Genomic DNA, 15,150 nt, shown 5'->3' with positions numbered 1-15,150 from the left:
TTTGACTAGATGGACCTTTGTGACAAAGTAATGCCTCTGGTTTTTAATAAGCTATTTTTTATTGCCTATACTAACATAAATTTCAAACAAATTTGTGAGATAAAACATAGCTAATTCTCCAATTTCAGAAGCTAGCATTTGATGTTAAAATATTTTACAGTAATACTAGCTAACATGCAAACTATTAATGCTACATATATTAACTCTTCTAATATTTTTAACAACCAGAGATGTATTATTATTTTCTGATTTTACAGGTAAAGAAAGTAAGATACAGAGAGGTTAAGATATTTGTTTCTCTATATAGCTAGCAAGTGGTGGAGATGATACTTGAACACTGGCAATCTGGATAATCTGCTACTTATTTTTTGTTATTAGGATATATTATTTCTGACCCTGTGGATGGCAGCCCACCAAGCTCCTCTGTCCATGGGATTCTCCAGGCAAGAATACTAGAGGGGGCTGCCATGCCCTCCTCCAGGGGATCTTCCTGACCTAGGGATCAAACCCATGTCTCACATCTCTTGCATTGACAGGTAAGTTCTTTACCTCTAGTGCCACCGGGGATGTCCCATTACCAGCTTTCACTAAAGAAAAATGACCCTCAGATGTTTTCCTGCTAGCACTTGTAATAGGTACAGATCTACTGGCTGATACTTACTAAAACCCTGACTAAAGGATCCTCCACCTGACAGACAATGTGACCCAGATGCTCCTTTTGTAAATTTCCAATGACTTCAACTTTCTTCTCTTGCCCATCTCTGAGGACTGAACACCTTTGCCTGTCCATCTACAAGGGTGTCTTTTGTCTATTTTCCTCAAGCCAAAAACACTTCCTGACTTTGGATGGCCTATCCTTTCCAAGCTGAACAAATAAATAAAACACTATAATCAAGATGGTATGGGGAGGGAGGAGGGAGGAGGGTTCAGGATGGGGAACACATGTATGCCTGTGGCAGATTCATTTTGATATTTAGCAAAACTAATACAATTATGTAAAGTTTAAAAATAAAATAAAATTTAAAAAAGAAAAAAAAAAAAAAAAAGACTTCATAGACCAGTAACAAAAGAGAGGGTAACATAGTATCATTCTGGTGATCACTAAGCCATCTTTGAGGTCTCAATGGAGAATTAGTTTTTAACAAATATCCTTGTATTCTCTTGTGAACAATGAACATTTAACAGGGAAGACTATCAAATTTCTGAGGACTGCATATATGGTGCTTATATCTAATTCAGAACATCATGACTTGTGTAGTGGAGCTGTCCAATTGCTAGGAGAGAATCAACCTTTAAACCTGAGATAGACTCTTTGCTTTTACAATTAAACTAACAACTTTAAGTCTTATCTAACTTAATAAATAAATAGACTATTACAAGATTTTTTTAACTACATTAACTATTTCTCTGGCTAAATAAAGAAATCAAACTGATCTAACTTGGTAATCAGTTAACCTTCTGCAAGTAGTATTTTATAATGAGAAAACATATCTGTGTTTAAATAGACTCTTCTGAGATTCATCCTGTAGTGTTAATGACTTGAGCTAGAAAAATAAAGCCGTCTTTTTGTTTCTCTAAAAGCAGATTATACAAAGAAAATAAATTTTAAGTTTGTTTAGACAGATAGATTGTTCCAATTCGAAGCAGCCAGCCATGTGGAAAAATGTAAATTGTCCAGGCAGGAATGATATGCTACTCTATCCAGCCTCCATAACAACATCTGTTGTAAGCACAATAAATACTTATTGAATTGAAGTGTTGGAGCAGCAGTTCACCAACATTTTTACAAGAAAAGGCTGCTGGAAAAATTCGTAGTCTTATTTTTACAGAAGTCATATCGCCAGCATTATTATCTAATGCCAAAGATTTTTCTTTCACATAACCTCAAATGTACAAAATAACAGAAAGATAAGTATTATATATATATATGTGTGTGTGTGTATATATATATATATATATATATATATGTATCTTATACTCTCATGTTTGATGGTAAGTTTTATATGCAACTTCAAATAGCAGATCAGAGTGGTATTGTATATTTCTGCAATTTTCATCATTTTTCCTTCATCTGTTGATGTTAAGAACTCTGGAAAAACCATATAAACTGTGGAAGTCTACAACATAAGAAAGAAAGAACAAAAATTAACTGTGGACTTGTTTATATAATAGTGCCACATTTAGAGAAATTGTTTGGCCAATTTAGCAGTTGTCCACAGAAGGAATAGAATAAATCTGTCCATTCCTTAATTACTGAGTGCTTCTGGCAGGGTTCCTCAACCTATTGGCATTTTGGAGCAAGTAATTCTTTGTTTAGTGATCTGTGCTGTGCATTGTAGGGTATTTAGCAGCACTGTTGGTCTCTGCCTACCAGATGACAATAGCATTCTCCTTTCCAAAATTGAGACAACCAAAAATGTCTCCATATAATTTCAAATGTCCTCTGAGAGCAAAAATCACTGGTTAAAAACCACTTAGCTTCATTTTGCAGTTTAAGCAAAACCAAAGGACAATTGTTTATTTTTCTTTTCCTCTTTTCAGTCTAGTATCTTTACTCTAGAGCTCTAAAGACATAAGGCAAATGCAAGCTTTGTAATATGCCTAAAAGCCTGGATGTACAATTGATAATAGAGTTACCAGGAACTGTCCACCGCTGCTTGATTGTTACAACTTGTTGCAAGTTTTCAAATTTTTTTTTTCTAGAGAGTAGGAATCCATCACCTTATGTATTAATACCTAGAAATCAGAGCTATCATTTAGTTACTGGAGCTCCTCAATCTGCCTGATAAATATGTTATTTGCATAAAAGAGACTACAGTTTTTCCAACCTTGAAAGAAGCCATTAGTCTTGAAGATGATTTTATAGAGTAGACAGCAAAGCTTGTATTCATACATGTTCATTTTTTTGTGGGAAGGTCAAAAAGAAATTCTTAGAATGTATGTGAACAGTTCTGGGTGCTTTCATTTGGGGCCTCAAGAGGTGTTGACTGTGAGGTTGTCCCTAGAAGATTTTTTTTTTTTTAAACACATGGTGTGGACATATTATTTTGCTTTTGTTCTTTATCTGTATAGCCACGTCACAGGGAGGTTTCTCTGGGAAGCTGACTCTGAGAATTTCATGCAGTAACATTATTGGAGAAGGGGAGTTGGGTTGAGCAGGGGAAGGAGAACCACAAGACAAACACAGTAAAGGCCTTAGCACACCCCTTGAGGAGTTCTCAAGCTCGGATGGCCTTATAGAATCATCCTGTCTTAAGAAAAGGGAGTTATCTTCTATGAACTCCTATAAACCAATCCTCAGAATCTAGCTGCCCTGCAAAGGCAGTGTGGATTTACGCAAAGCAGATCTTTTGAATTGAGGCCAATGCCTGGAAAGGGATAAAGTTGAGTGGTGTCAGCCAGAAACTTTCCTACAGCTGGAATAATTGAGGCCTCAGTTCTCACTCATTCTCAGTGTGCTCAGTTGCTCTGTCCTATTCAGCCCTGTGACTCCCTGGATTTCTCAGGCAAGAATACTGGAGTGCGTTGCCGTGGTCTCTTCTAGGGGATCTTCCCAATCCAGGGATCGAACCTGCGTCTCCTGCCGTCTCCTGCATTGGCAGGTGGATTCTTTACCACTGCACCACCTGGGAAGTCCAGTTCCCACTCAGCCATCTACTAAAAGACACATATTTCTAGAGAAAATTATACATACCTACTTCCATAAGCTTGAGGGAGCTCTGAGATGCTCTTCTTAATTCTGCCCCCAGCATCAGATCTGGGAGATTTGTTGGATTTTGAAATTTTTAGACAAGAGATAATTTTAAGGACACTTGTAATTATTTTTTCCTTTCCTATAACCCTTTACTAATATCTGAAAATGAATCAAAAGTTTCTGGAGTTCCCCTAAAATTAAGAGAAAAAGACTAGAATAATCATCAAAATGTGCAAGATCTGTCATGAAAGAAAATAACAATCTTCTCACTCTAGATTATAGCAGTGGTCTCAAAAGTGCATGTGAATGAGAGTTGGTCATTCACTGAAAATTAAATCAGATTTTTCCAATTGACATAAATATTAATTACATAAACATTTTTTTCTTTACTGCAATAAAAATGACACCACATAGAACAGAAAATGAAAATTAGAAATATGTTTTCAAATAATAAAAATTGTTCATTACGATTTATATTTTTCTATCAACACAGATTCAAAACAGCACATGAAATATCTAACACAAGATGTGCATTAGTTATGTCATTGTTTGTAGTGTCTGATTTTTAGAACAAGTAATCCATGAGATTTTAGAAATAATAAACACTATCTTTAAAAAGTCTGATTTTTTTAATTTTCACACAACTTTATTGACATATAAAATTATATATAATTAAGATATACATGATTTTTATATATGTATATATTGTAAAAGAATCACTACATCAAGCTAATTAATCTATTCATCACCTCTACATAGTTATAATTTTGTTTTTGTGTGTGTGCATGTGTGGAAAAAGATTAATCTCTATCCTCTGCAGATTTCAATTATACAATACAGTATTGTTAACTATCGTCACAAAATACAGAATTCTTCTCTGCATGTCAACATTGATCAGGCATCATTCTAAGCTCTGTATTGATCCAATTTTAGTTTATGTGCTAACAAAATGAGAACAAAAAAATCTTACTTTAAAAAGCACTAATCTTCATTATCTTCATTATCTTACCCATACTCATATTCATTAAAACAATTTATACTTAACACCATTGTAACTTGTTTCACTGATTATCATCATTTTTAATATCATAATGTTCTCATTTTTGAATTATAAAATATGAGTTATCTTTTCAAGATGATACTTCTTTTTCTAATAATTAATTGCAACTGCTATCACACATGAAAGAAAGGAAATTCCCAGAGAAGTAACCAAGAATAAGAGTATGGGTGTGCCCATGAGGAGCCAATGAAAATCCCAGTTGTTCAAACCTCCCATTCCTCCAATTCTACCACAAACTCTGGGAAGACTAATATGCAAATTAGCATTTAGTCGACTTTTTACTTCTTTTATCTATCTATCTGTTTCCTCTGATCATTCTCAAAAGATAAAAAAGAAAGCTTCTACACAAACAGATCCACATAAAGGCACAAGTATATTTTTTCAAAGTTAACATTGTGGAGATGATATGCAAGAAGTAAAAGCATTTTCTTTCCTCTGCTGAGCAAAGCAATGCAATATACTGAGGAAGAAATAAATAATTTAATTCTAAAGATAGATAATAGTATGAAGGCAGCATCAGTACATATACAAATGGTACCAAATTTTCTTCTAGGTGTACCAGGGGAAACTTGACTGGGGACAGGAGCAAAGTGCTGGAAAGAAGGAGGTCCTCATTCTAATAGTGACTAATGTTGCTAATAGTGTTAATACAGCATGTGCTAATAGTGATTAATACACATACTAATAGTAACTAATAACCTATACTGTTAATTACAATCAGTATTTTTCATTCCTGGGTGAACATTAGAATCTCTTGGGAGATTTGAAAAGCTGTCATTCCAGGGGTGCCATCCAATACAAATTAGTCAGTATTTCTGGAAGTCGGTCTTTAGAAGTGATAATTTTTAAATCTCCCCAGTGGTTATTCATATGCAGAGTTGGGAAGTTCTACTTTAAACTATTGATATAGACTACTAAACAGAGTTTTACTTTATATTTTTAGATTTTCCCAATATGCTTTTTACATTGTTGATGAATTTCCCTAAGTACACATACTTCCTGAAAAAAACAATGAATGCTATATATTTAAATACATTTTACATGTAACTATTTTGTTTACTATTATAAAGTAAATATTAAATATAAGATTTAGTTTCAACAAGTCTAACCATATTTTTAGTAGAAGTTATATAAAGTATCTAATGACTAGCAACTTCAATTATCTTCTAATAGGTAATTGCATCAAATGCATTAAAACTATCCATGAATTTCATCTAGTATTATTCATAACCTCCTTCATATGAAAGAAACTTTAAGGATTTTCCTTCTATCTTGTAAGTGTGATGCATTATTCAGAAATTCTGTTTTGTCTTCCTTTCAAACCATAATCTTATACTTCTTTTCAACTAAGAGAAATGTTTTTGAATTTTTTTTTCTTATTTGTTCTCTTATCCAGTCTGCTCTCCCTTATGGATTTTTATCATATTCAAAAATGTTCATATTTCCTTTTATTTCTCTTTTAGTATTTATGTCTTTGCCTTTTTGTAAAGGCATTTTGAGACATTTTGAAAAGACATGTTTGAGAGTTTTAGAGACTACTTTTCTCAGAAATCCATCAGCTCCCTTTTCTAACTCATTAATTCAATCATGTTTTGTCTCTCTTTTTAAAGACATTTTTCCCTTAGGAAAAATATTTAACCATATATTCTGGCTTGATATTTTTATATGAAGACTTTTATGATAATTTGATAATTTTGTGTAGATTCACTATTATCTAGGTTAGAATCACATTGAGGGTATTTTAATTATATTTTTAAAAGTATTTCCTCTATTAACTGTTTCATTGAGATCTATTTTACAATTCTGAGAGTTAACAACCTCTTTTCATTGGATTGTCCTCACTTTTGGTGACTTGCGTTACATATATTTAGATTTTTTATCATACTTAAAGTCAGAAGCAAGTAAATATATGTTGTCACCTAAATGAAAATCAGTGTACATTCAGTGGTAAATAGAGCTCTCCATTACAGGATCTTTCAGTTTAGTTCAGTTCAGTTCAGTGGCTCAGTCGTGTCTGACTCCTTGCGACCTCATGAATCGCAGCATGGCAGGCCTCCCTGTCCATCACCAATTCCCGGAGTTCACCCAGACTCACGTCCATCGAGTCAGTGATGCCATTCAGCCATCTCATCCTCTGTCGTCCCCTTCTCCTCCTGCCCCCAATCCCTCCCAGCATCAGCCAGTTGGTATTAATGTGGAAATGGTAGACATATGAGATGAAGTGGCAAGACACACATGTAGCTTGATTTACGGCTGTCAAAGTTCATAATCGTCTAGGTTATTTTATGTCTGGGCCCTTTTCTCTTTCCATATCCCCAGTATCTGTTTCAGCAACACTCTAAGTTAAAATCACTTCATTATTCAGAAAGAAAATACACAGATTAATCATTTTTCCATTTCCATTCCTTCTCCTATTGTTTTTGAGAAGGTGCCAAAGTAAGACTGGGCATCCCAGGTGGTGTAGTGGTAAAGAACCTGCCTGCCAATGCCGGAGACATAAGATACACAGGTTCAGTCTTTGGGTCAGGAAGATCCCCTGGAGGAGGGCAGAGCAACCCACTTCAGTATTCTTGCCTGGACAATCCCATAGACAGAGGAGCCTGGCGGGCTACAGTCCACAGAGTAGCAAAGACTGGGACATGACTGAAGCAACTTAGCATGCACACAAAGTAAGACTACTCAGCATCTACCTAGTCTTTTACTCACAAGCTTTGGACAGTAGAAGCAACCAGTGCTTCAGCTAGAGTAACCAACCATCTTTAAAGTCACCTACTGGCATATATAAGGGAAAGGCTGGGATCCCCCTGAACCAGGTTTTCTAAAATGCAATATTTTAGTTAATCATGAAGATAATTATTAATGTCCCAAACATTATGGTGTTAGTTGTTTTGTGGCCAATAATTATTCTATTTTTCTCTTTCTACCTAATCCAGGCAGTGATTCAAGTACCTTGAAATTCTCTGTCCCTTTGAACTTACAACTTTCTTTTAGATATATCTCAAAAAGTTTATCTATGATATTTGTCTTTTTAAAGCCATGATGGCTCTCTTTTGTAAATATTTCCTATTATTTTGATTGGAATTGATTCACAGGCTCACTCTACCACCTTAATCCAATCTCTCTCCTTCCATTTTTTAAAACATCATTTCTTATTTTGTCTGCCCTAGGACTCAGTTGCAGCAAGCATGTATGATCTAGTTCCTCAACCAAGGATTGAACCTGGGTCTCCTGCATTGGGATCTCAGTCTTACCCTCTGGACCACTAGGGAATTTCCATCTCTCCTTCCACTTTTAAAGCAACTTTTCCTAGTCACATACTTTTATTTCTCTGTATAAGGATTGCGTTGTAGCTTTTAGAATCTCCATATATATTTGAAAGCTACAAATACCAGAGAATTCATTTAAGACTGAGACCTAGTAGCACAATTTGTTTATAAGTAGCAGTATTAGTATAATATAGGTAGCAGTATCTCTAAAGATGGCTCAGGTCTCAGAAGGCTTAAGAAAATATCAGTGGGGGAGGTATGTATGCAGTATGGTAGAAGGACCCAAATTCTACCTGGTATGAGTTATGTTTAATTAGATTTAAAATGGATCTATAAGATTTTGTATACTTAATTTAACATTGAACCTTTACCAGCATCTATTATTCAATATTAAAAGAATAATATGATTGTTGCATAAAATTATGCTATCTCTAGCAGTCCTCTTTATATTTATTTTTCTTCATTATTTCTGAGAAGTGACTAATATGGTTATCTAATGTAGGAAATTTGTAGAAAAGGGTTTTATTTCTTTTGCAGCTTGTATCATCTTTAAAAGAAAGGCTCATTAACTCCTATTATGCCCCACTGATCCAGCTGATCCAGGAGATATTTTGAGGGTGGCCATATCAGTACCACTTAACAGATTCAAATCTAAAACTACAGTTAAGAATAAAGCATACTACATTAAATCAATTCTACTTAAGAAATGTTTATTGAAAACTTTTCATATATAAAGTATAAAAATGAATGAAACTCTGTTCTGTACAGATTTGAACAGTGAAATCAATGTATAGCTTCACAGAGAATAGCTGAAAAAAACACAAAAAGGTCAGAATTTACAGTAAAAATGCGTCCACATTTTAGATTCAGCGTAAGAAGAGAAACTATCAAAAGATACAGAGAAAAATCAATTAAAAGTTAAGATTTCCACAAGGATCTCAAACTGGCAGCCTCAAAGTCAAATGCAATAACCAGAATAAACCCAAAGAGAGAGAGGTTTATGATTGATAAATCAATCTTTTTTTTTGAGAAACATTTTAGTGAGAGGGCAGTTGGCAGAGGCCATGTTAGGTGATGGAGTGGGTTGTAAAATACTATAGAGTATAGCCTATGCTTTCAAAGCATAGCAGGGTGAGAAAGAAAGCATAGTCAAGGATTGAATTTCTTGAGTTCTTAGAAGCCAAGGTCACTAGAGGAAAAGAGATAACCTAAAAATACAAAGGGAAAAGAAAAATTCTGGGAGGGTTGGCAGACACAAGACCAGTCATTCAAGTAGTTAAGTGTTTCTCTGAAAATGGAGAGAGAAGAAATAATTTAAATTTTGGAGAAATTTGAAGTGAAAAGTAGAAATTTGAAAGAATTCTCATTGGACAGTTTCTATCATTCTATTAATGTAAAAAATCAACACCATAGGATGGAATTTCAGGCTTTATTTACTGCTTCACTAAACAAATCATACCTGACAATTTATATAAGTTTGGTACAGTGCTAATCACTGGGGATTTGTTGAAAAATGAAACAAGCATAATTTCTGCACAGGAACCTAAATAAAATGTAAGAGCACTGATAAATATTATATAAATAAACAGGGATAATATGCATCAAAAAAAAGGGGGCTAGATAGAGAAAAAGGCTGAGGGAGAGGATTAGGCTTTTAAATCAAGTGAACAGAGAATTCCTCCTGACTTAACTGAAATTTAAAAAAAGACTTAAAGGATTAGATGAAACTGTCCAAGTAAAAAATAGGAGGAAAATCATTCCAGATAGGATCCCAAAGATAAGAAAAGTCTTTCCAGTAGAAAATGGTACAGCTTTGTGAATGAGAAATGTTGCTTTCCAGATCAGTAAACAAAGGATGTTGCAACTACCAAGCCACTGCAGTCCTCTCAAGGTGAACCTTAAGGAACGCAGCCTGGGAAACATACTGGTCTTAGATAGCTAAAGTGAGTATCAAAAGAATGGTTTCAATGACCCCAAAGTCTGACATTTTCTCATACATAGAAAAATGCTAAATTCATTAATTTGAGATCTCTGGTTTTTTTTGTTTGTTTATTTGTGTTTGTTTTCAGCAGTAATTTATTGATGTACAGATTTTCCCAGGTGGCTCAGACAGTAAAGAATCTGCCTGCAATGCAAAATACTTGAGTTCAATCCCTGGGTGGGGAAGATCACCTGGAGAAGGGAATGGCAACCCACTCCAGGATTCTTGCACGGGAAATACTATGGACAGAGGAGCCTGGCAGGATACAGTCCATGGGGTCTCAGAGTCAGACACGACTGAGCGACAATTTCTTTCTCTTTTGATATACCAACTTTCTGGTCTTCTTTGCAAAAATGTTTATATATCCTGGCTCCTCCCTTACCTATTAGGATCAGTCCCTCTGAGATGTCTGAGAGATTGCTTCTTAGGCTGGAAGTCTTCAGAAAGACAGCTGAAGAAAACATAATCTCAACTTTTAGTTTTGAAAGGTTGTTGCTGAACCACAAAAGATGCTGGGATTCTTGGCCTAAAAGGTAGAATAATTCAATCTGGGGCCAGAGATGAGGCTTGATTGCTCAGAGCTTTGTGTAATAAAGTTTTATTAAAGTATAAAAGAAATAGAGAAAGCTTCAGAAGAGGGAAGAAAGAGTGCCCCCCTGCTAGTCTTTAGCCCAAGGCTATATAGCTACGAGCAAGCTGTTAACTATAGAAAGCAGCAACTCAGAGCAGCAACAAGCCCCTCACCCACAACATGCACTTTGAGATAACATCGGCACCAGGTGAGTCATTCCAGGCCATAAAATGATTGACATGAATCTTGAAGAAGGCAGGTTTCCAGGTAAATATAGTTTCATTAACATAGATTAGGAGAACAATGTGTGGGTAAAACACACTGGTTTGTTAAGTCATTTCTGATTCTTAGGTGGAACCGACTTGAAGACAGTTCAGTTCAGTTGAGTTGCTCAGTAGTGTCCAACACTTTGCAACCCCATGGGCTGCAGCATGCCAGGACTCCCTGTCTATCACCAACTCCCAGAGTTTACTCAAACTCATGTCCATGGAGTCAGTGATGCATACAACCATCTCATCCTCTGCCGTCCCCTTATCCTCTCTCCTTCAATCTTTTCCAGCATCAGGGTTTTTTCAAGTGACTCAGTTCTTTGCATCAGGTAGCCAAAGTATTGGAGTTCGTCTCCAAGGCAAACCATTCAATATCACAGTAATCCAAGTCAATGTCCTGACCAGTAATGCTGAAGAAGCTGAGGTTGAACAGTTCTATGAAGACCTACACGACCTTCTAGAACTAACACCCCACAAAAAAGGTCCTTTGCATTGTAGGGGACTGGAAAGCAAAAGAAGGAAGTCAAGAAATACCTGGAGTCATAGCCAAATTTGGCCTTGAAGTACAGAATGAAGCAGGGCAAAGGCTAATAGAGTTTTGCCAAGAGAATGCACTGGTCATAACAAACTCCCTCTTCCAACAACACAAGAGAAGACTCTACACATGGACATCACCAGATGGTCAATACTGAAATCAGATTGATTATATTTTTTGCAGCCAAAGATGGAGAAGCTCTATACAGTCAGCAAAAACAAGACTGGGAGCTGACTATGGCTCAGGTCATGAACTCCTTACTGTCAAATTCAGACTTAAATTGAAGAAAGTAGAGAAAACCACTAGACCATTCAGATATGACCTAAATCAAATCCCTTATGACTATACAGTGGAAGTGAGAAATGGATTCAAGGGGTTAGATATGATAGACAGAGTGCCTGATGAATTATGGACGGAGGTTCATGACATTGTATAGGAGGCAGGGATCAAAACCATCCCCAAGAAAAAAGAAGTGCAAAAAGGCAAAATGGTTGCCTGAGGAGGCCTTACAAATAGCTGTGAAAAGAAGAGAAGCTACAGGCAAAGAATAAAAGGAAAAACATACCCACTTGAATGCAGAGTTCCAAAGAATAACAGGGAGAGATAAGCCTTCCTCAGTGATCAATGCAAAGAAATAAAGGAAAACAATAGAACGGGAAAGACTAGAGATCTCTTCAAGAAAATTAGAGATACCAAGAGAACATTTCATGCAAAGATGGACACAATAAAGGACAGAAATGGTATGGACCTAACCGAAGCAGAAGATATTAAGTAGAGGTGGCAAAAATACCCTGAGCTATACAAAAAAGATCTTCACAACCCAGATTATCATGATGGTATCATGATTATCCACTTAGAGCCAGGCATCCTGGAATGTGAAGCCAAGTGGGCCTTAGGAAGCATCAGGAAGAACAAAGCTAGTGGAGGTGATGGTATTCCAGTTGAGCAATTTCAAATCCTGAAAGACTTGAAGACAGAGTCTAGGGTAAATATATACCTCATTTACATAGCTTAAGATAAACATTTCCTTAAGAAAAAGGCATTGGTTAGTTCAAGGTTTGAGAAAAGTTAAGTTCAGCTTGTCTTCATGTTGATTTCATGGCAACACAGAATTTTAAGAGAAACCTCTTTTTAAATTTGTGTAGAGAAGGGGGAAAAAAGTTAACACATTTTTGTTTCCTTCTGCCAGAAGAGAGAGAGAGAGAAATGTCTGACACTTGCAGCCTATTTCCTCTGTTGGGAGACCCCTAGCCTTGCTGCCTATTACCCTCTCGGTATGAGCAATTTTTTTCAGTGTGATGTAGGATATCTATGGGTTCCAGTTTAGATGTTTACAACTAGCCTCCTGTTTGTATTTCTTGAGACAAGGGATAGGTGGGCTCCATTTGTTCAGTTCAGTCGCTCAGTCCTGTCTGACTCTTTGCAACCCCATGAACTGCAGCTCGCCAGGCCTCCCTGTCCATCACCAACTCCAGGAGTTCACCCAAACCAATGTCCATTGAGTTGATGATGCCATTCAACCATTTCATCCTCTTTCATCACCTTTTCCTCCTGCCCTCAATCTTTCCAAGCACCAGGGTTTTTTCCAATGAGTAAGCTCTTCGCATCAGGTGGCCAATGTATTGGAGTTTCAGCTTCAAAATAGGTCCTTCCAAAGAACACCCAGGACTGATCTCCTTTAGGATGGACTGGTAGGATCTCCTTGCAGTCCAAGGGACCCTCAAGAGTCTTCTCCAACACCACAGTTCAAAAGCATCAGTTCTTCAGCACTCAGCTTTGTTTATAGTCCAACTCTCACATCCATACATGACTACTGGAAAAACCATAGCCTTGACTAGATGGACATTGGTTGGCAAAGTAATGGCTCTGCTTTTTAATATGTTGTCTACGTTGGTCATAGCTTTCCTTCCAAGGAGTAAGTGTCTTTTAATTTCATGGCTGCAATCACTATTTGCAGTGATTTTGGAGCCCAGAAAAATAAAGTCAGCCACTCTTTCCACTCTTTCCCCATCTATTTTCCATGAAGTGATGGGACTGGATGCCATGATCTTAGTTTTCTGAATGTTGAGCTTTAAGCCAACTTTTTCACTCTCCTCTTCACTTTCATCAAGAGGCTCTTTAGTTCTTCTTCACTTTCAGGCTTAAGGGTGGTATCATCTGCATATCTGAGGTTATTGATATTTCTCCTGGCAATCTTGATTCCAGCTTGTGCTTCCTCCAGCCCAGCATTTCTCATGATGTACTGTGAATATAAGTTAAATAAGCAGGGTGACAATATACAGCCTTGGTGTACTCCTTTTCCTATTTGGAACCAGACTGTTGTTCCATGTCCAGTTCTAATTGTTGCTTCCTGACCTGCATACAGATTTCTCAGGAGGCAGGTCAGGAGGTCTGGTATGCCCATCTCTTTAAGAATTTTCCACAGTTTGTGGTGATCCACACAGCCAAAGGTTTTGGCATAGTCAATAAAGCAGAAATAGATGTTTTTCTGGAACTCTGTTGCTTTTTCAATGATCCAGCTGATGTTGGCAATTTAATCTCTGGTTCCTCTGCCTTTTCTAAAACCAGCTTGAACATCTGGAAGTTCATGGTTCACATATTGCTGAAGACTGGCTTGGAGAATTTTAGGCATTACTTTGCTAGCATGTGAGATGAGTGCAATTGTGTGGTAGTTTGAGAGTTCTCTGGTGGCTCAGAAGGTAGAGCGTCTGTCTACAGTGCAGGAGAACTGGGTTCGATCCCTGGGTCAGGAAGATCTGCTGGAGAAGAAAATGGCAATCCACTCCAGTACTATTGCCTGGAAAATCCCATGGACAGAGTAGCCTGGTAAATTACAGTCCATGGGGCCGCAAAGTGTCAGACATGACTGAGCGACTTCATTTCATTTGAACATTCGCTGGTATTGCTTTTCTTTGGGACTGGAATGAAAACTGACCTTTTCCAGTCCTATGGCCACTGCTGAGTTTTCCAAATTTGCTGGCATATTGAGTGCAGCACTTTCACAGCATCATCTTTCAGGATTTGAAGTAGCTCAACTGGAATTCCATTACCTCCACTAGCTTTGTTCTTCATGTTGCTTCCCAAGGACCACTTGACTTCACATTCCAGGATGTCTAGCTCTAGGTGAGTGATCACACCATCATGATTATCTGGGTCGTGAAGATCTTTTTTGTACAGTTCTTCTGTGTATTCTTGCCACCTTTTCTTAATATCTTCTGCTTCTGTTGGGTCCATACCATTTCTGTCCTTTATTGAGCCCATCTTTGCATAAAATGTTCCCTTGGTATCTCTAATTTTCTTGAAGAGATCTCTAGTCTTTCCCCTTCTATTGTTTTCCTCTATTTCTTTGCATTGATCACTGAAGAAGCTTTCTTATCTCTCCTTGCTGTTCTTTGGAATTCTGCATTCAAATGGTATATCTTTCCTTTTCCCCTTTGCGTTTCCCTTCCCTTCTTTCCACAGCTCTTTGTAAGGCCTCCTCAGACAGCCATTTTGCTTTTTTGCATTTCTTTTTTTTTGGGGGGGGGGATAGTTTTGATTCCTGTCTCCTGTACAATGTCAGGAACCTCCATCCATAGTTCATCAGGCACTCTGTCTATCAGATCCAGTCCCTTAAATCTATTTCTCCCTTCCACTGTATAGTCATAAGGGATTTGATTTAGGTCATACCTGAATGGCCTAGTGGTTTTCTCCACTTTCTTCAATTTCAGTCTGAATTTGGCAATAAGGAATTCATGATCCGAGCCGCAGTCAGTTCCTGGTCTTGTTTTTATT

Source organism: Bubalus kerabau, chromosome 2 (assembly GCF_029407905.1).
Source record: "Bubalus kerabau isolate K-KA32 ecotype Philippines breed swamp buffalo chromosome 2, PCC_UOA_SB_1v2, whole genome shotgun sequence".
NCBI lineage: Eukaryota > Metazoa > Chordata > Mammalia > Artiodactyla > Bovidae > Bubalus > Bubalus kerabau.
The sequence above is the reverse complement of the archived record's forward strand: the minus strand, read 5'-3'. Positions refer to the sequence as shown.